Source organism: Pan troglodytes, chromosome 19, assembly GCF_028858775.2.
Source record: "Pan troglodytes isolate AG18354 chromosome 19, NHGRI_mPanTro3-v2.0_pri, whole genome shotgun sequence".
NCBI classification, from domain to species: domain Eukaryota; kingdom Metazoa; phylum Chordata; class Mammalia; order Primates; family Hominidae; genus Pan; species Pan troglodytes.
The window spans coordinates 50,895,231-50,914,354 of NC_072417.2; the positions used below are offsets into that span (position 1 = coordinate 50,895,231).

Consider the following 19,124-nt stretch of genomic DNA (forward strand, 5'->3'; position numbering starts at 1 on the left):
TTTGAGACCAGCCAGGGCAACATGGTGAACCTTGTCTCTACAAAAATACAAAAATCAGCCAGGCGTGCTGGTGCATGCCTGTAATGCAGGCATGTGTCACCACACCCAGCTAATTTTTGTGTGTTTAGTAGAGAAAGGGTTTTGCATGTTGGCCAGGCTGGTCTTGAACTCCTGGCCTCAAGTGACTTGCCTGCCTCAGTCTCCCAAAGTGCTGGGATTACAGGTGTGAGCCACTGCACCTGGCCTTCATGGAACCATTATTAATAATAATGGCCAAAATGCAGAAACAACCCAAATGTCCACCCACTGATGAATGGATAAACCACATATGATATATCCATAAAATGGAATATTATTTGGCCATAAAAATGAACTACAGATACATGCTATAACACAGATGACCTTTGGAAACATTATGCCAAGTAGAAGAAACTAGTCACAATACACCATATACTGTGTGATTCCATTCATGTGAAATGTCCAAAACAGGTAAATCTATAAAGACAGAGAATACATTAGTAGTAGCCTGTGGCTAGGGAGGAATGAAGACTGACAAAGTTTTCTTTTAGAGTGATCAAAATGTTCTAAAATTAGATTATGGTGACAGTTGCATAACTCTGTAAATACATTAATACTAAAAAACATAGACCCGTACACTTTAAACAGGTGAACTTTATGGCACGGGAATTATATTTCGATAAAACTATTTACTCAAGGGGAGGCAAGAACTGGGCAGCTGGAGAAAAAGAAGGAAAAAAAGACTTTCTATCATATCTTTCAATACTTTCTGGGTTTCAAGCCACCTGACTAATACTATCTATTCAAAAGCAAGTCTGAAATCAAAGGATACAAAAAAAATTAAAGACAGACCCCTGATTCTCCCCCAGTTTGGGCTGGGGAGTGGAGAGGGAGGGAGCTACCGCACACCCTGCCATAGTGTGAAGCAGTGGCTGAGTGGAAGGCCGGTAGCGGGTTCTATTGGACAAGGGCGGCTTTGGGGAGTTTCCAGGACCCATTCACGGACTGGAAGCCACCAAAGCCACTGGACCTGAGGGGAGACAGTGCCCTATTGACCAGATGGCAGTTGCCCAACTGACCAGAGGAGCTGTCCATGCCCTTCCTCTTCTACCACCATCTCAACCCACATAAAATCTCAGAACCCCCATGAAGCCCCAAAGAGAAACAGGAAAATCCTAAGACTGACACAGCCAGGCGGAGTAGAAGCTTGAGAGAGAAGCTCCGTTGACAGAAAAAGAAAGGAAAAACTCCTCTCAGGCACTAGCTCTGTGGGCTGGGCTCACACTCTGGGCAGCGCAGACTTGGATGCAGGAAAGACTCTCCCCTGCACCCTGAGACCAGACAGCAGCCAAGGAGGGTGATTCTTAGAGCCCTCTGCTTGTGCCTCATGTGCTTGTCCGGTTAACAGATGCTGCTAGATCTCTGTGGTCAAATTAGCTTGAAAAATGCTGGGTTAAACAAAGTCAAAGCGGCCAGGTGTGGTGGCTCACGCCTGTAATCTGAGCACTTTGGGATGCTAAGGCAGGCGGATCACCTGAGGTCAGGAGTTTGAGACCAGCCTGACCAACATGGTGAAACCCCATCTCTACTAAAAACACAAAATTAGCCAGGCGTGGTGGCGCATGCCTGTAATCCCAGCTACTTGGGAGGCTGAGGCACGAGAATCGCTTGAACCCGAGAGGTGGAGGTTGCAGTGAACCAAGATCGCCCATTGCACTCCAGCCTGGGCAACAAGAACAAAACTCCGTCTCAAAAAAAAAAAAAGAAAAGAAAAGAAAGCCAAAGTATTTTTTTTTTTAACTGCAGGCCTTCTTTCTCAGAGCCTTTCCTTGTGTGCTTGTGACTCTTCAAGAGGAAGTCTGGCAGGTTCAAAGCACTTTTGTGTTTTTGAGGCATATCTAATAAGAAAGACAGTCTTCTTTGTTTTACAGCTGACGGGAAGTGTCTCAGCCAAAGTCCCAGTGTGCGTCAGGGAACAACTGGCCAGGGCTGATTCTGCAGCACCAGACAGCCTCTGCCAGCACCAGGTCACAATTCCGGCTGGTCCTGACTCGTGGTCCCAGGGCTCTAAGCAACATCATCCTGTGTCGAGGCAGCCTTTGGTCACTGCTTTGTTCAATTCTCAGAACGTTTATGTACTTGAGCTCCTGATCAGGTACGTATCTGGGGACATGGTTAACTGGACACAAAAGAAGATCAGAGAACAGATTCGCTCCCTGCCTGGGGTGTGGGGACACAGCAGCAGGGAAAGGCTGTGAATCCAGGCTGTGTCCTAGGTCCATCCAGCGGTGGGTTCCATCTGCACAGTGAGATGTGCAGTTTCCCCCTTGACCTGTTAGATGTAAATTAGCCGCACCCCCTCCCACCCCCGTGCCTGCGTCTTGGGTCTCAGGAGCCCAGGTGAGTGGCTGGGGTCCAGGCTCCTGGGGTCCCATGGGGCACTGCCCACCAATGCGCACAGAGCAGTGGAAGGCCTGCCTGGCCTTGGGATCAGGTATCGACTGTGGGATGGCCCAAGTCTTCTAGATCTGGCCCTGGCCACCCCTTGGGCCTAATCTCCTGCCCCCCGGCACACATCCTGGGCCAGGACAGCTCTCCAGCCTCCCAGCATCACTGAGAAGGCCCTTTCCTTTTCCTGAACATACTTATTCTATTCATTGCCTAGTCAGCTCCTCCTGATCCTCCTTCAAGGCTCTGTTGAGCTGTCACCTCCTCCAGGAAGCCATCCCTGACCCAGCCCAAGTCAGGTGATGCTCTTTCTCTGTGTCTCGTTGGCCCTGTCCAACACCTAGCAGAGCACTGGAAAGGCTGAACCCTAGGCCTGGACAGCCTGGGTTTCAATCTTGACCCTGCCGCACACCAGTGGAAGGCCTTGGTGACAATTTATGGAACTCCTCTGTGCCTCTACTCCTCTGTCCCTCTGCATAAAAGGGGATGAGAACATTGCCCATCTCACAGGTGGTTATGAGCATGAAGGGAGGGAGCACAGTTACGTTCTTAGAGCAGGTTCTTGGCACACAGTAAGTCCTCAATAAAGGCCGTGGAGGATGAATACTACGGCCCGTATTGCACTGCATGGTGACTGCACTCCTGTGTCTTCCCGATCCTCTGAAACTTCCCAGGGGATGGGAAGCCCAGCAACAGCCAAAGGCAGAGTGAGAGGAACGTAAAAGCCAAAGAAAGCCCATGGGCCCTTGGGAAGAAACTGAAGGACGAGGAGGATGTGAGCAGGTGGAGAGGAAGGAGGGAGGCTCCAGGAAGCAGCTGGAGCAGGGTGATGGTGCACAGAGCAGGAGAGAAGAAGCAGATGGTCAGCAAACACAGGAAATGTCCAGTCTCCCAAAAATCAGAAAAACACAACTGAACAATGAAAAACTAACTTTCAGCCATCAGGTTGCAAAGTTTTAAAGTTGGTAACATCAAGGGCAGGGGGGTGATCTACAGAAGCATGAACTCAGGGCCCACTGGAGGGAGGGAGCTGGCAGCAGCGTTCTGGAGAGTAACCAGCCAGGGTCAGTTAAATGTACAACACAGATCTAACCCACCCCCAAGAAATTCTCCTCCTCCGTGAGCCTCCTGATGACAGAGAGAAACAGGAAACAATGTAAATGTTCATGCAGCAGAGGATGCCTGAATAAGCAGGGTGCACGGGGCAGAGCCAGGAATCTATGCTACAATTAAGAGCGTGAGACAGATGTGGAAGCTCTCGGGACAGATATTGAGTGAATAAAAGTAGTTTATAGCGTGAGTCTTACAGTACTGTTACTGGAAGGAAGGGAGCGTAAGTTGTCCAGGTCCTTGCCGTTTTGAACAAAGAATTGAACGAAACACACAAAGTAACAAAGAAATTAAACACAGGAAGGAAGCAGGAAAGCAGGGATTTATTAAAGCCAGAAAGCACTCCACAGGGTGGGAGTGGGCCCGAGCAATGGGCTCAAGGGCCTGGTTACAAAGTTTTCTGGGTTTTAAGTACTCCTTTTGAGGACCCTATAGGCTACCCCTTACCTGGATGAAGGATTTGGTCGTGGCTAATTAAAGGCTGGGGCAAACTGGTGCCCTATGCAGAGGAAGGGATGGCTCGTGCTTGGCCCTGGCCAATCCAACGCACTCTCCCTTTCCATCTGAGACGTGGTGGAAGGGGAGGGCTATAGGAGAGGAGCCTTTGATCCTTTGCCACTTGGGTGTGGGGAGAATGGTTTGTGTGGGGGGGTGGTAGCTTTAGGAAGGTCGCATTAATTGGCCTTAGGTTCCTTGCCCCCAGATCCAGCTGTTCTCTCTTTAGGGAGTCAGCATGAATTGACCCCAGGTTCCCTGCCCCCAGACCTTGGTGGTTTCCCTTGATTCACCTTTAGGAATTCAGCATGAGTTGGCTTTAAGTTCTCTGCCTCCAGACCCTATTCTCCTGCCTCAGTATGATAAACCAAACATCACACATACACACAAACACTCACACACACACACTCGCACACACATACACTACAGTGCTGTGTCGTTCGTGATCATGCACACGTGACTGTGAAGCATAAGAAGCCTGCAAGGACATGCATGATGACACTGGCTACCACTGGGTGGGACAGAACTGGGGGTGACCGTCAAAGGGGACTTTAGTGCTATTTGTAACTTTTAAATTTCATTGCTTGTGTCAATGAACAGTAGCAAAACAACAGCTGGGCTCTGGCAAGTGGATTTCTAAGAAAGAGGTAACAAACAAATCCCACTGCTAGGAACTTTCTGTCTGTAGAAACAAGCAAGCCTACAGTCACTACAGGATGCTCTTGTTGTGCCCCACCTCCCCTCCTGGTTGCACACCCCCAGGGCTGGGGTTCTCACCACCTCACAGAGCTGCTGACTCTAATACTACAATACTGCTCTAATATTGTAGTTTCAAACATGAAAACATCAGCCTTTAAAACTCTTAAACTCGTCCCATCACAACTTGCTAAGGGTTACGGATTCCAGCTTTTGAGATGCAGGTGAGATGCAGGGACTCTCTACCCATGCCCTTGCCTGATTCACCAGTGTCCAAGGGTCCATGGCATGGCAGGACCCAAGGACCACAGCCAAGGTGCCACCCATGAAGGTGTGGGGTGGCTGTGCCTCATCATGCTTCTTGGGAGGTGACAGAGGATGCAGGAGAGACTTAGAGCTGAATTCCACACATTCATCAGAGTGACTTCCAGGCCAAGATCCCCCGGCTGAAGGAAGGCAGAAGGCAAAGCAAACAGCATCCTTGGCCTGGCTGAGGTCTGAGGGCATCAGGACAGAGACGGAGACAAAGGACCTGGTGGCACCACATTTGCAGGTGTCAACCTCAGAACTGCAGAGCACCCACATGACAATTTCTGGGCATGGCTAGGGATTTTCTAGCACTAAAGCATTGGTGACTGTCAGCCAGGGGCCCGGGCCCTTCTCAGCTCCTTCTCATGTGCCCCTCCCTCTTCAAGCCACCAAGAACATGCAGAGTCCTTCTCATGCTTTATACCTCTTGGCTTTTACAGGGCTCTGTGATTAGGTGGGGCACATCCAGACCACCTCCCTGTGTCATATAAAGGGCAGGACATTATTCCGGGGAGAGTCATGGAGATTATCCTTAGAATTCATCTGTCACATTCACCCTCTTGGCTTTCTGTCCCTCCAGAATTCTTACTGGAAAGTACATTAGAGATGGAGATTTCCCCATCGTAACACAAAACCAGGAGCTCAGAGTAGACTCTTAGATGAAAGAAAAGGAGGTATAGGGGTTCCATGGGTCAGGGCTGCCCTTGGCTTGGAAAAGAGCTAACACGCATCAGGAGCATGAAATTTGAGGACTGAGAGTAATTTGCAGGGCCTTCTTGGGAGTGACTTATTCCAAAAAGACCCCAGGATGTCTGAGTTGAGCAGAATGTGTGGAAGGGTCTCCTAGGAGCACCATTTTGAGCTCAGTGTGGGCCTCACTTGATAGTGAGAGCAGACTCATGTCCTTTTACTGGGTCTCAATTCTGGGCCACTCAAGACGTCAGGCAGCTGGCCCAGGGCTCTGCAGGTGGGTCTGGCTGCGATGCTCACTTCCCAGTGCTGCTGACCTGAGGCGACCACCATTGTGTCACTTCAGCTCCTATTGGCACAGTCACGGCAGTGATGACCTCCTTACTTTGACCTTCCACACCTAGTCCTTGGTGGGAAATAAACCTTCATGCAGACACCAAAGCCCTTCAGGGAAGAGGTGCAAGTGCTTGAATGTCACCTCCCTGACTACTGTATATACATTGCACCATTCACCCAACACTCCCAATCCTCCTTCCCTGCTTTATTTGTCTCCACAGTAATATCCCCTTCAAATATGGTACATATGTTACCTTCTGTTTCAGTTAGCTGCCAGACCCCATGACAATGTAAGTTCCACGAGAGCAGGGACTGTTGCCTGTTTCATTCACTGTGGAATCCCCAGCACCTACAATATTAACTGGAGCTGAACAGGTCCCTGAACACAAGTTCATTATTGGATTAATATATGGAAGGAAGCTGAAAGAAACCAGAGATGACACAAATAAGTGGAAAAACATTCCATGATCATGAATCTGAAGCATCAATATCATTAAAGTGGCCATATTGCCCAAAGCACTTTACAGATTCAATGCTATTCCCATCAAACTACTTTTCACAGATTTAGAAAAAACTATTTTGAAATTCATATGGAACTAAAAAGGACCCTGAATAGCCAAAGCAGTCCTAAGCAAGAACAAAAAAGCTGGAGGCATCATACTACTGGAATTCAAACTATACTATAACTCTGCAGAAACCACAACAGCATGTTGCTAGTATAAAACCCAGACACATAGATCTTTGGAATAGAATAGAGAACTGAGATAAAGCTGCATACCTACAGTTATCTGATCTTCAACAAAAACAAGCAATGGGGAAAGGACTTCCTATTCAGAAACTGATACTGAGATAACTGGTTAGCCATATGCACAAGAATGAAACTAGACACCTACCTTTCACCACATAAAAAAACTAACTGAAGATGGATTAAAGATTTAAATGTAAGACCTTTGGGAGGCCGAAGCGAGTGGATCACGACGTCAGGAGATTGAAACCATCCTGGCTAACACGGTGAAACCCCAACTCTACTAAAAACACAAAAAAAATTAGCCAGGCATGGTGGCGGGCGCCTGTAGTCCCAGCTACTCAGGAGGCTGAGGCAGAAGAATGGCGTGAACCCAGGAGCCGGAGCTTGCAGTGAGCCGAGATGGCGCCACTGCACTCCAGCTTGGGGGACAGAGTGAGACTCCATCTCAAAAAAAATAAAAAATAAAAAATAAAAATGCAAGACCTCAAACAATTAAAATTACAGAAGAAAACCTAGGAAATACCCTTCTTGACACTGGCCTTGGCAAAGAATTTTTGGTTAAGTCCCCAAAAGCAATTGCAATAACAACCAAAAGAGGTGGAATCTAATTAAACTAAAGAGCTTCTGCACAGCAAAGAAAACTACCAACAGAGTAAATAGACAACTTACAGAATGGGAGAAATATTCACAAACGATGTATCTAATATCCAGAATCTATAAGAAAAACTTAAATCAACAAGCAAAAAACAAATAACCCCATTAAAAAATGGGCAAAAGACATGAATAGACATTTCTCAAAAGAAGACATACAAGTGGCCAACAAACATGAAAAAACGCTGATCATCACTCATCACCAGAGAAATGCAAATCAAAACCACAATCAGATGCCTTCTCACGTTAGTCAGAATGGCTACTAAAAAGTCAAACAAATAACAGATGCTGATGAGACTGTAGAGAAAAGGGAGCACTTATACACTGTTGGTGGAAATGTAAATTAGTTTAGCCAGTGTAGAAAGCAGTTTGGAGATTGCTCAAAGATCTTCAAACAGAGCTACCATTTGACCCAGCAATCTCATTGGATATGTACCCAAAAGAAAACAAATAATTGTACCAAAAAGACATGTGCACTCATATGTTCATTCCAACACTAGTCACAATAGCAAAGACATGGAATGAACCTAAATACCCATCAATGATAGACAGGATAAAGAAAATACGGTACATATACATGATGAAATACTACACAGCCATAAAAAAAGAAGGAAACCATGTCCTTGGCAGCAAGACAGATGCAGCTGGAGACCATTATCTTAAGCAAACTAAGGCAGGAACAAAAAACCAAATACTGTATGTTCTCACTTATAAATGGGAGCTAAATATAGAGTACATAGAGACACAAAGATGGGAACAACAGACACTAGGGACTCTGAAAGGGGTGAGGCAGGGTCGGGGACAAGGCCTGAAAAGCTAACCATCGTATACTATGCTCACTACTTGAGTGATGGGATCAACTGTACCCCAAACCTCAGCATCACACAATATACCAATGTAACAAACCTGCACATGTACCCCCTCAATCTAAAATAAAATACATACATATGTACACACACACGGAGAGCGACAGGGATTGAACATAACCTATCATGCAGTACTTTGGTGAGGTAAAAAGAAAGTCATTTTAAGTAAAATGCACATGGCTACTGGTTTTCAAAAAGACTATGAACCATCTGACTTTTACCACTTTTTTTTGGCTTCCTAATTCAGAGAGAACGAGCCTAAGAGGCATCATAAACAAACAGGTCTAGACACCATATTTTGTGAAGAGTAAATAAACCAGACACATATTTATATTTCTAATTTTACAGAGATTTAACAATGAATAAAAATTACTCCAGGCAAAATGAGTTTTGGGTTTCATCAAATGTAAAATGTTTTTAAAGCTAATCCAAAATATTCACACACACACACACACACACAATCACGCCAGCAGGAAATACTATTCTTATGATCAAGATTGGAAACATCTTATTTTCTATCTCTTCCCTGCAATCTCATTATGACTAGGTTACATCATAAAAGGGCACTAATGAACATGTGAATTGCCTTTGCATATCCACTCTGGCAGCTGCCTCGGTCCATTTCTGTCAGGTGGGGGACAGCACAGGTGGCATCAGTGGGGTCATTCTTGAATGACTGCTCTTTTTAACTGTTTTCTTCAATTTCCTGTTACCATTCCTATTTCCTTTATGCTAAACCTCCTGCAGGCAGCCGCCTCCCTCTAGCTTTTTATTCTTTCCAGTATTCTTGGCAGCATGGCTGACGGGCTGGGGAGGCTGTAACCAAGGGGCCTTCCTTCATGGTATGGTCCAGCCTCGGAACGGGGCGGAGGCAGAATGGACAGGTAGCAGGAAGAACAAACAGGGGTCTGAGGTGAGTTTATACTTTGGGAGCCCCTATTACTGGTCAGTAACACGACAGGTTTTCTTTTCTTTTCTTCTTTTCAGACAGGGTCTCCCTCTGTCACCCAGGCTGGAGTGGAGTGGTGCTATCACAGCTCACTGCAGACTTAAACTCCTGGGCTCAAGCAATCCTCCTGCCTCAGTGCTGGGATTCTTTTTTTTTTTTGACATAAAGTGAAAAGAAGGTAATGGCAGTGGCAGATACAAGATATATATATAATATGGGTAGATTCTGGTTTTAAGACACGTGACTGCTGATATGATGGAGACTCCCAGCCCTGCTAATTTACTATCTGGGCTAGGTCTTGGCTGAGGCTGGGTTTTCCCTGCCAGCTTCTTTCTTTCTCTGTCCCCACCTCCCCAAAAGGTTTGAGGCTGGGAAGCGAGTGTTGTGGTGCCAGAATCTTTGAAAAGTTTAGCAAAATATTTTAAGAATGCAGTAGGAGTTGGTGATTTTAAAGAGGGTTTCTATTTAGTGTGAAAGATACAACAATAAAGCTTCTGCAGGAAAACATAGGACAGTATCTTCATGATCTTGGAATAAACAACGTCTTACACAGAATACAAAAAGCATCAACCGTTAGAGAAAAGATTGATGAATTAGACTTAAGAACTTTGTTCATCAAAAGAAGAACATTTAAGGCACACTGGATGAAGGTATTTGCCACACAATTATTTGACAAGGGACTTATATCAAGAATACATAAAGAACTCTTAAAAGCAATAAGGAAGATAATGACGATCTGATTTTTTTTTTTTTTGAGACAGAGTCTCTCTCTGTTGCCCAGGCTGGAGTGCAGTGGCACAATCTCGGCTCACTGCAACCTCCACCTCCCAGGTTCAAGTGATTCTCCTGCCTCAGCCTCCCAAGTAGGTGGGATCACAGGCGCCCACCACCACGCCTGGCTAATTTTTGTATTTTTAGTAGAGACAGGGGTTCATCATGTTGGCCAGCCTGGTCTCGAACTCCTGACCTCAGGCTATCTGCCCACCTCGGCTTCCCAAAATGCTGGGATTATAGGTATGAACCACTGCTTCCAGCCGACAGTCTGATTTTATAAATGGGCAAAAGTTCATGTTCTGCTTACAGAGCCAATAAATCTCACCCCCCAAACAAGGATGATGGTTTCCAGCTTCATCCATGTCCCTGCAAAGGACATGAACTCATCCTTTTTTATGGCTGCATAGTATTCCATGGTGTATATGTACCACATTTTCTTTATCCAGTCTATCATTGATGGGCATTTGGGTTAGTTCTATGTCTTTGCTGTTGTAAATAGTGCTGTAATAAACATATGTGTACATGTGTCTTTATAGTAGAATGATTTATATTCCTTTGGGTATTACCCAGTATTGAGATTGTTGGGTCAAATGGTGTTTCTGGTTCTAGAACCTTGAGGAATCACCACACTGTCTTCCACAATGGTTGAACTAATTTACATTCCCACCAACAGTGTAAAAGCATTCCTATTTCTCCACAGCCTCATCAGCATCTATTGTTTCTTGACTTTTTAATAATTGTCATTCTGACTGGTGTGAGATGTTATCTCACTGTGGTTTTGATGTGCATTTCTCTAATGATCAGTGATGTTGAGCTTTTTCTCATATGTTTTTTGACCACATAAATGTCTTCTTTTGAGAAGTGTCTGTTCATATCCTTTGCCCACTTTTTGATGGCATTGTTTTGTCTTGTAAATTTGTTTAAGTTCCTTGTAGAGTCTGGAAATTAGACCTTTGTCAGATGAATGGATTGCAAAAATTTTCTCCCATTCTGTAGGTTGCCTGTTCACTCTGATGGTAGTTTCTTTTGCTGTGCAGAAGCTCTTTAGTTTAATTGGATCCCATTTGTCAATTTTGGCTTTTGTGGAAATTGCTTTTGGTGTTTTAGTCATGAAGTCTTTGCCCATGCCTATGTCCTGAATGGTATTGCCTAGGTTTTGTTCTAGGGTTTTTGTGGTTTGGGGTTTTACATTTAAATCTTTAATCCATCTTGAGTTTATTTTTTTATAAGGTGTAAGGAAGGGGTCCAGTTTCAGTTTTCTGCATACGGCTAGTCAGTTTTCCCAGCACCATTTATTAAAGAGGGAATCCTTTCCCACTGCTTGTTTTTGCCAGGTTTGTTGAAGATCAGATGGTTGTAGATGTGTCTTGTTATTTCTGAGGTCTCTGTTCTGCTCCATTGGTCTATCTATCTGTTTTGGTACCAGTATCATGCTGTTTTGGCTACTGTAGCCTCGTAGTATAGTTTGAAGTCAGGTAGCGTGATGCCTCTGGCTTTGTTGTTTTTGCTTAGGATTGTCTTGGCTATACAGGCTCTTTTTTGGTTCCATATGAAATTTAAAGTAGTTTTTTCTAATACCATGAAGAATGTCAATGGTAGTTTGATGGGCATAGCATTGAATCCATAAATTACTTTGAATTTATGACCAAAGTATGACCAGTTTCACGATATTGATTCTTCGTATCTATGAGGATGGAATGTTTTTCCATTTGCTTGTGTCTTCTCTTATTTCCTCGAGCAGTGGTTTGTAGTTCTCATTGAGGAGGTCCTTCAAGTCCCTTGTAAGTTGTATTCCTGGGTATTTTATTCTCTTTGTAGCAATTGTGAATGGGAGTTCATTCATGATTTAGCTCTCCGCTTGTCTATTACTGGTGTATAGGAATGCCTGTGATTGCTGCACATTGATTTTGTATCCTGAGACTTTGCTGAAGTTGCTTATCAGCTTAAGGAGTTTTGGGGCTGAGATGATGGGGTTTTCTAAATACAGAATCATGTCATCTGCAAACAGAGACAATCTGACTTCCTCTCTTCCTATTTGAATACCCTTTATTTCTTTGTTTTGCCTGATTGCCCTGGCCAGTACTTCCAATACTACGTTAAATAGGAGTAGTGAGAGAGGGCATCCTTGCCAGACTTATCTTTTAAGAAAGTATTTACAAAACACATATCTGAAGAAGAACTTGCATGAAAAATATACCAAGAACTTGCAAAATTCGAAAGTAAGAAAATAAACTACATTTAACAAATGGACAAATATATGTAGCAATACCTCCCAATAGTAGATATTCTGATGGAAAATCAGCATATAAAGACATGGTGAACACTAGGGAATTAGAAGAAAAAAGTAATGCACTGTACGCTAAGGAAAGCAAATTAAAACAGCAATGAGATAGACAGCCTATACATCAATTAGGACAGTTACATAAACAACAAACAAGCAAAAGCCAGCACTACCAATCCTTGGCGAGGATATAGAACAGGAACTCTCCTTCATTACTGGGGAGACTGCATAATGGCATAGCCACTTCACAAGATAGCACGGCATGTTATTGCAAAGGAAACTGCAGCATCACATAGTATGCAGCAACCGTGGGCCTACACATCTACCCAACTGGTGTGAAAACACATCCACATACAAACCAACAAGAAAATACACACAGCAGCTTTATTCACAATGACGAAAACCTGGAAGGAATCAAATCGTCCTTCAGTGAACACATAACCAAACTATGTCACTTGTAACCCGAGGCAGAAGAGGTGATGGAGACACATGAGACCTTTAGGGTGCAGCAGAAGAAATGGGGACAGACACATGAGAAGGCAGCACTGCAGCCACAAGGATTTCAGATACAAAAGGAAGACACTGACCACAGGCACATGGTATGGCAGCACTTGAGGACAGATATGCCTGCAGGCACAGGGCAGCTGGGGAATGAAGACACTTGAGGATAGATATGGACCTCTAGGTGATGAATGAAGACCCAGGTATCCTGACATGGGCCACATGGACAAGGAATGGATACAAATGAGGGAAGACATGGGCTACATGCAGAGGGACCAAAGACAAATGAAGACTGGCATGGGAGGCAGGCGCAGGGGAAGGAGACAATCTAGGCAAGATCTGTACTGTAGGCTGAGAGGACGGCAAAACCTGACAACACACAAGGGCAGACATGGAGAGAACCTGCAGATCAGGCACTGGGATGGAGATGCACAAAGCATGGCATGTGTGCAGGGACACAGGGGTGAAGACATTGGGAGACAGACAGTGCTGCAGGCACAGGGGTTGGAAACAGCTGAGTGCATACAGGAGATGCTTAGATCAGAGCTTAGTGGAAACGTACACCCTAAGTGAGGATGTCAGAAAAGACAGACTGAAAATCAATCATCTCAGCTCCCTTCTCAGGGATCAAAGCTAAGGAACAATCAAACTGGAAGTATACCGAATAAAGGCAATAAAAAACATAACAGCAGACATCAATAAATAAAAAATAAAGCACAACAAAAACAAATCAACAAATAACATCAATAAACCATTAGTCAATGTGATTAGGAAAAAGAGAAGTTAACACAAACCATCAATATCAGAAATCAACACAGACACATTCTTCACTGAGCCTGTGGACCTTAACAAGAACTTAAGAGGACTTTGTGAAATATGAGGGTCTAAAAATTCAACAGAGAACAAAATGCACCACATTTAAAAACCAACTTACCCAAACTGACCCAAACATAACATGAAATAGAAAAACTCCTAGTCTACTAAACAAATTGAATAAATTCTTGGAAAAAAAAATCAAACCAACAAACAAAAATGTTCCAGAAGTAAAACTCCCAGCTCATAATTATGGAATAGTCCATACAAAGAAAAACACTAAAATGAAAATAAAGATAATATTTAAAAAATTTTTTGTGTAGCTGGCATTACATTGAGGACACATTTGGACCAGGACACGTTATGGAACACAAATGAATAAAATTATGTCACCTCTTTCATAAACAGTATGTATCTCCTTTTTAATAAACAGAGCTGGGGCCGGGCGCAGTGGCTCACGCCTGTAATTCCAACACTTTGGGAGGCTGAGGTGGGCGGATCACGAGGTCAGGAAATCGAGACCATATTGGCTAACACGTGAAACCTCATCTCTACTAAAAATACAAAAAAAAAAAATTACCCGGGCATGGTGGTGGGCGCCTGTAGTCCCAGCTACTTGGGAGGCTGAGGCAGGAGAATGGCGTGAACCCGGGAGGCGGAGCTTGCAGTGAGCCAAGATCTCGCCACTGCACTCCAGCCTGGGCAACAGAGCAAGAGTCCATCTCAAAAAAAATAAATAAATAAAAATAAATAAATAAATAAACAGAGCTACAAATATTCTAAGCAAAATATTATATGAATGAAGCCACCTATGAAAACATACTAGATCAATACTAAATGGAATATACACCAAAATGCAAGGTCCTTACCATTCAAAATAAATCATGTAAGTCATCCCATTAGCAGAAAAATACAGGAGAAAATAGTAAGATCATTTAGCTGAAAAGTTTTTTAAAGCATTTAATAAAATTTAAAACTGAGCCACAAACACACACAAAAAAACTTGAGTAAAACATAAAAAGAGGATCGGCCAGGCACAGTGGCTCACACCTGTAATCCCAGCACTTTGGGAGGCCGAGGCGGGCAGATCACCTGAGGTTGGGAGTTAGAGATCAGCCTGACCAACATGGAGGAACCCCGTCTCTACTAAAAATACAAAATTAGCTGGGTGTTGTGGCACATGCCTGTAATCCCAGCTACTCGGGAGGTTGAGGCAGGAGAATTGCTTGAACCCGGGAGGCGGAGGTTGCGGTGAGCCGAGGCTGCGCCATTGCACTCCAGCCTGGGTAACAAGAGCAAAACTCTGTCTCAAAAAAATTAAAAATAATAAAAAAAAGAAGGCAACTTCCAGCCGGGCATGGTGGCTCATGCCTGTAATCCCAGCATTTTGGGAGGAGAGGCAGGGGGATCACCTGAGGTCAGGAATTCAAGACCAGCCTGGCCAACATGGTGAGACCCCATCTCTACTAAAAATACAAAAATTAGCCAGGCATGGCGGTGGGTGCCTGTAATCCCAGCTACTCAGGAAGCTGAGGCAGGAGAATAGCTTGAACCTGGGAGGTGGAAGTTGCAGTGAGCTAAGATCGAGCCATTGTACTCCAGCCTGGGTGACAAGAGCGAGATTCCATCTCAAAGAAAAAAAAAAAAGCAACTTCCTTAATTTGATGAAATCTGATAAAGTCTAATACTAGCCAATAACATATAACATAATTAACAGAGAATTATGGGAAGCTTTTTCCACCAGTGCAGGACCAGATAAAGATGCCTGCTATCACTCTTTAATCAGCATTGTAGTGGAGAAACAATACAGTAAGAAATAAAAAGGTATTAGGATTAATTTTTAAACCAAAAAAATTGTCATTATGTGCATATGACACTATTACATGCCTAGACAATCCCTGAAAACCCCAAAACTGTTACAATTAATAACTTACTGGATACATTATTGTTATCAACCAGATTACTATATACTAGTATGAAACCAGTAGAAAATAATGATCAAACTAGAGAACAAGTATCTATGACAAAAATGAGCCAATAAAGGATCAATTTGCAGATTTAAGATAAATCCTTCAAATCAATATTTAAAAAAGGACCGTACAAAAACACGCACAAAATGAGCAAAGCATATGAAGAAAAGTAAGGCATAGAAGCCGATAAACGTTTGCTAAACTCTACCTCACATGAAACCCGCCACTGCAAGTTCCAGGTGACAGGATTCCTGCAGAAACACTGCAGGGCAGGATCCCAGGAGGCAGGACCACCAGGGAAGTGATGGAGCCCCTGCAGTGGGGAGGTCTCAGGCCCAAGAGGGCCAGGTGGCTCCAAACCTCCTGCTCCAGCTTCCCCTTACTCCCCACACCAGGCACAGACCCACGTGAGTGCCCCGATGCAGGGAGGATTCTGACTGGCCATGTCTTCTCTGCCACTGTGCAGCCTGCTGAATGGCAGCCTCCTTGCCCATTACATCATTCCAGGCTTCCCTTTCATGGGTCACCTTCTCCCTCCCAACACAATGCCAGAATCCACCCCAGGAGGATAGGGACCGGGAACCAAACTGTGGCACCATGAGTGGAGACCCTGGAGGCAGACATGGGTGTAGGCACAGAGTGGAAACATGCTAGGCCTGGCCGACGGGTGACAAGCACAGAGGATGGGGACATTCAAGGGCAGACATGGGCTGCAGTCACAGGAGAGAAGACCTGGGCTATAGTCACAGGGGATCCAGACAAAAAGGGAGCTCACTGGCTACAGCTGCATGGCAGAGAGGCACACCAGGGACAGACATAGGTACAGGTGCAGGACAGAGGAGTAGGTGAAGGTTGGCGTGGGCAGGGGGCACAGAGATAAGGACACCCGAAGGTAGATGTGGCTGTAGGCTGAAGGGTGGAGTCACAAGAGTCCTAATGTGGGCTGCATGGACAAGGGCTGGAGACACAGGAAGACAGGCATGGGAAGCAGGCACACTCAGTGACAGGCCTCTGCTGCAGTAACAACAGACGGAGGTACTCAACGAATGAGACTGGCTGCAGGTACAAACACTGGGGATAGGAGTTTTGGGCATAGTCTCCTGGGAGAAATGATCCAGAAAAAGGACAGAAATGGGCTGAAGGCACAGGGGAAGGAGACACACGAGTGCAGACATGGCCCAAAAAGCATGGATGAAAACACTGACTGTGGACATGGATTAGGGGGATAGAGAATGTAGCAAACATAAGCTGGCATGGGCAGAAGCTCAGGGGACAGACAGACAAAAACATCAGAATGGGCTGCAAACACAGGGATTGAGGCACTGGAGGACTGCTACTGCCTGAAGGCTAAGGAGATGGCAACATTCAAGGCAAGCAATGTGCTGCAAGCACACAGGATGGAGACTCACACAGCTGGCACGGGCTGCAGGAGCAAGAAATGGAGACTTCTGACAGGGGGCATAAAGTGCAGGCAGAGGACAGACCAGGTGACAATACACAAGGGCAGACGTGGGCTTCAGTCATTACGGGATGGTGATACTGGCAAGAAGATACAGGCTTCAGGCACAAGGATGGAGACACACAAGGCCTGACATGGCTGTAGGCGATACAGGGTGGAGACACTGGGAGGTCAACGCGGCTGCAGACACAGGGTTTGGAAACACCTGACAGAAAATGTGGGCTGTCAGATAAATCCCTGCTTAGAGAGAAATTTACGCCTTAAAGGAAATTGTTAGAATAGAAAACAAGATTGACAATCAATCACATAAACTCCCTTCTCAAGAATTAAAAACGATCAAAATGAAAGAATGCAGCATTAAAGTAATAAAGAGCAGACATCAATGAAATAGGAAAAAAATGCAACAGAAACAAATCAAGGATAAAAGTTGGTTTACGGGGTCGGGCGCGGTAGCTCATGCCTGTAATCCCAGCACTTTGAGAGGCCGAGGTGGGCGGATCACGAGGTCAGGAGATCAAGACCATCCTGGCTAACACAGTGAAACCCCGTCTCTACTAAAAAATACAAAAAATTAGTGGGGCAGGGTGGCGGGCGCCTGTAGTCCCAGCTACTCTGGAGGCTGAGGCAGGAGAATGGCCTGAACCTGGGAAGCGGAGCTTGCAGTGAGCCGAGATCGCACCACTGCATTCCATCATGGGTGACAGAGTGAGACTCCGTCTCAAAAAAAAAAAAAAGTTGGTTTATAAATATTAATACACTTAAGAAACCACTAGTGAAACTAACTAAGGCAAAGAGAAAAGACACAAAAAACCAGTATCAGGAATCAAAAGAGAAGCCTGCTCTACAGAGCAGTATATTAAGACACTAGGAGGGTTCTGTGAAATACTTAGGACTACAAGTTTGACAACAGAAATTCAAATAACATCACATTGAAAAATAAACTTCCTAGGCCGGACATGGTGGCTCACGCCCGTAATCCCAGCACTTTGGGAGGTCGAGGAAGGTGGATCACCTGAGGCCAGGAGTTCGAGACCAGCCTGGCCAACATGCTGAAAACCCGTCTCTACTGAAAAATACAGCTGGGCACTGTGGCTCACACCTGTAATCCCAGCACTTTGGGAAGCTGAGGCAGGTGGATCACGAGGTCAGGAGTTCGAGACCAGCCTGGCCAACATAGTGAAACCCCGTGTCTACTAGAAACACAAAAATTAGCCGGGCATGGTGGCACGCACCTGTAATTCCAGCTACTCAGGAGGCTGAGGCTGGAGAATTGCTTGATTCCGGGAGGCGGAAGTTGCAGTGAGCTGAGATCGCGCCACTGCACTCTAGCCTGGGAGACAGAGCGAGACTCTGTCCCCCAAGAAATAAAAATAAAAATAAAAATAAACTTACTAAAATGGACACAGAAATAACATAAAACAAGAAAACTCCTACATATACTAAAGGATTTGAATTATTAGAAGTCAAACCAGCCAACAAAAATACTGTTCCACATGGAAAATTCCATACCTAAAGAAATATTCCAAATATTTAAGGCAGAAAACACCTAAATTTCTCAGACTCTTCCAAAGAGAAGAAATACAGGAAATATTTTTCAGTTGGTTTTTTTTTTGTGAAGCCAGCATTACATTGACACCACAATCTGAAGACGACATTAGAAAAAAATATATAGGCCCTCTCTTTCATTAACAGAAATACAAATATTCTAAAAAAAAAATCATATGAATTAAACCACATATGGAAATGTAACACATGGTTACCAAGTGGGATATACTAAAAAATGCAGGATTGGTTAACACCCAAAAATAGTTCATGTAAAATATCCTATTTTCAGAAAAATAGGAGAAAAACATATGATTTACAGTTTATGTAAAAAAAACATTTATTCAAATTCAACAATTAGTCATAAATAACTCTTAGCGTATGTAAAAGAAGGCAGCTTCCTTAATCTGATTAAGTTTGTCTAAAATGAAATTATAGCAAACTACATAAGGAATACAGGATCACTGA

The 19,124-nt window shown here is 44.5% G+C and overlaps 1 pseudogene; it reads left to right on the forward strand.

The window, feature by feature from the left end:
* The window catches only part of TBC1D27P (TBC1 domain family member 27, pseudogene), a 60,484-nt pseudogene that overhangs the window by 14,388 nt on the left and 26,972 nt on the right, over positions 1-19,124 (forward strand).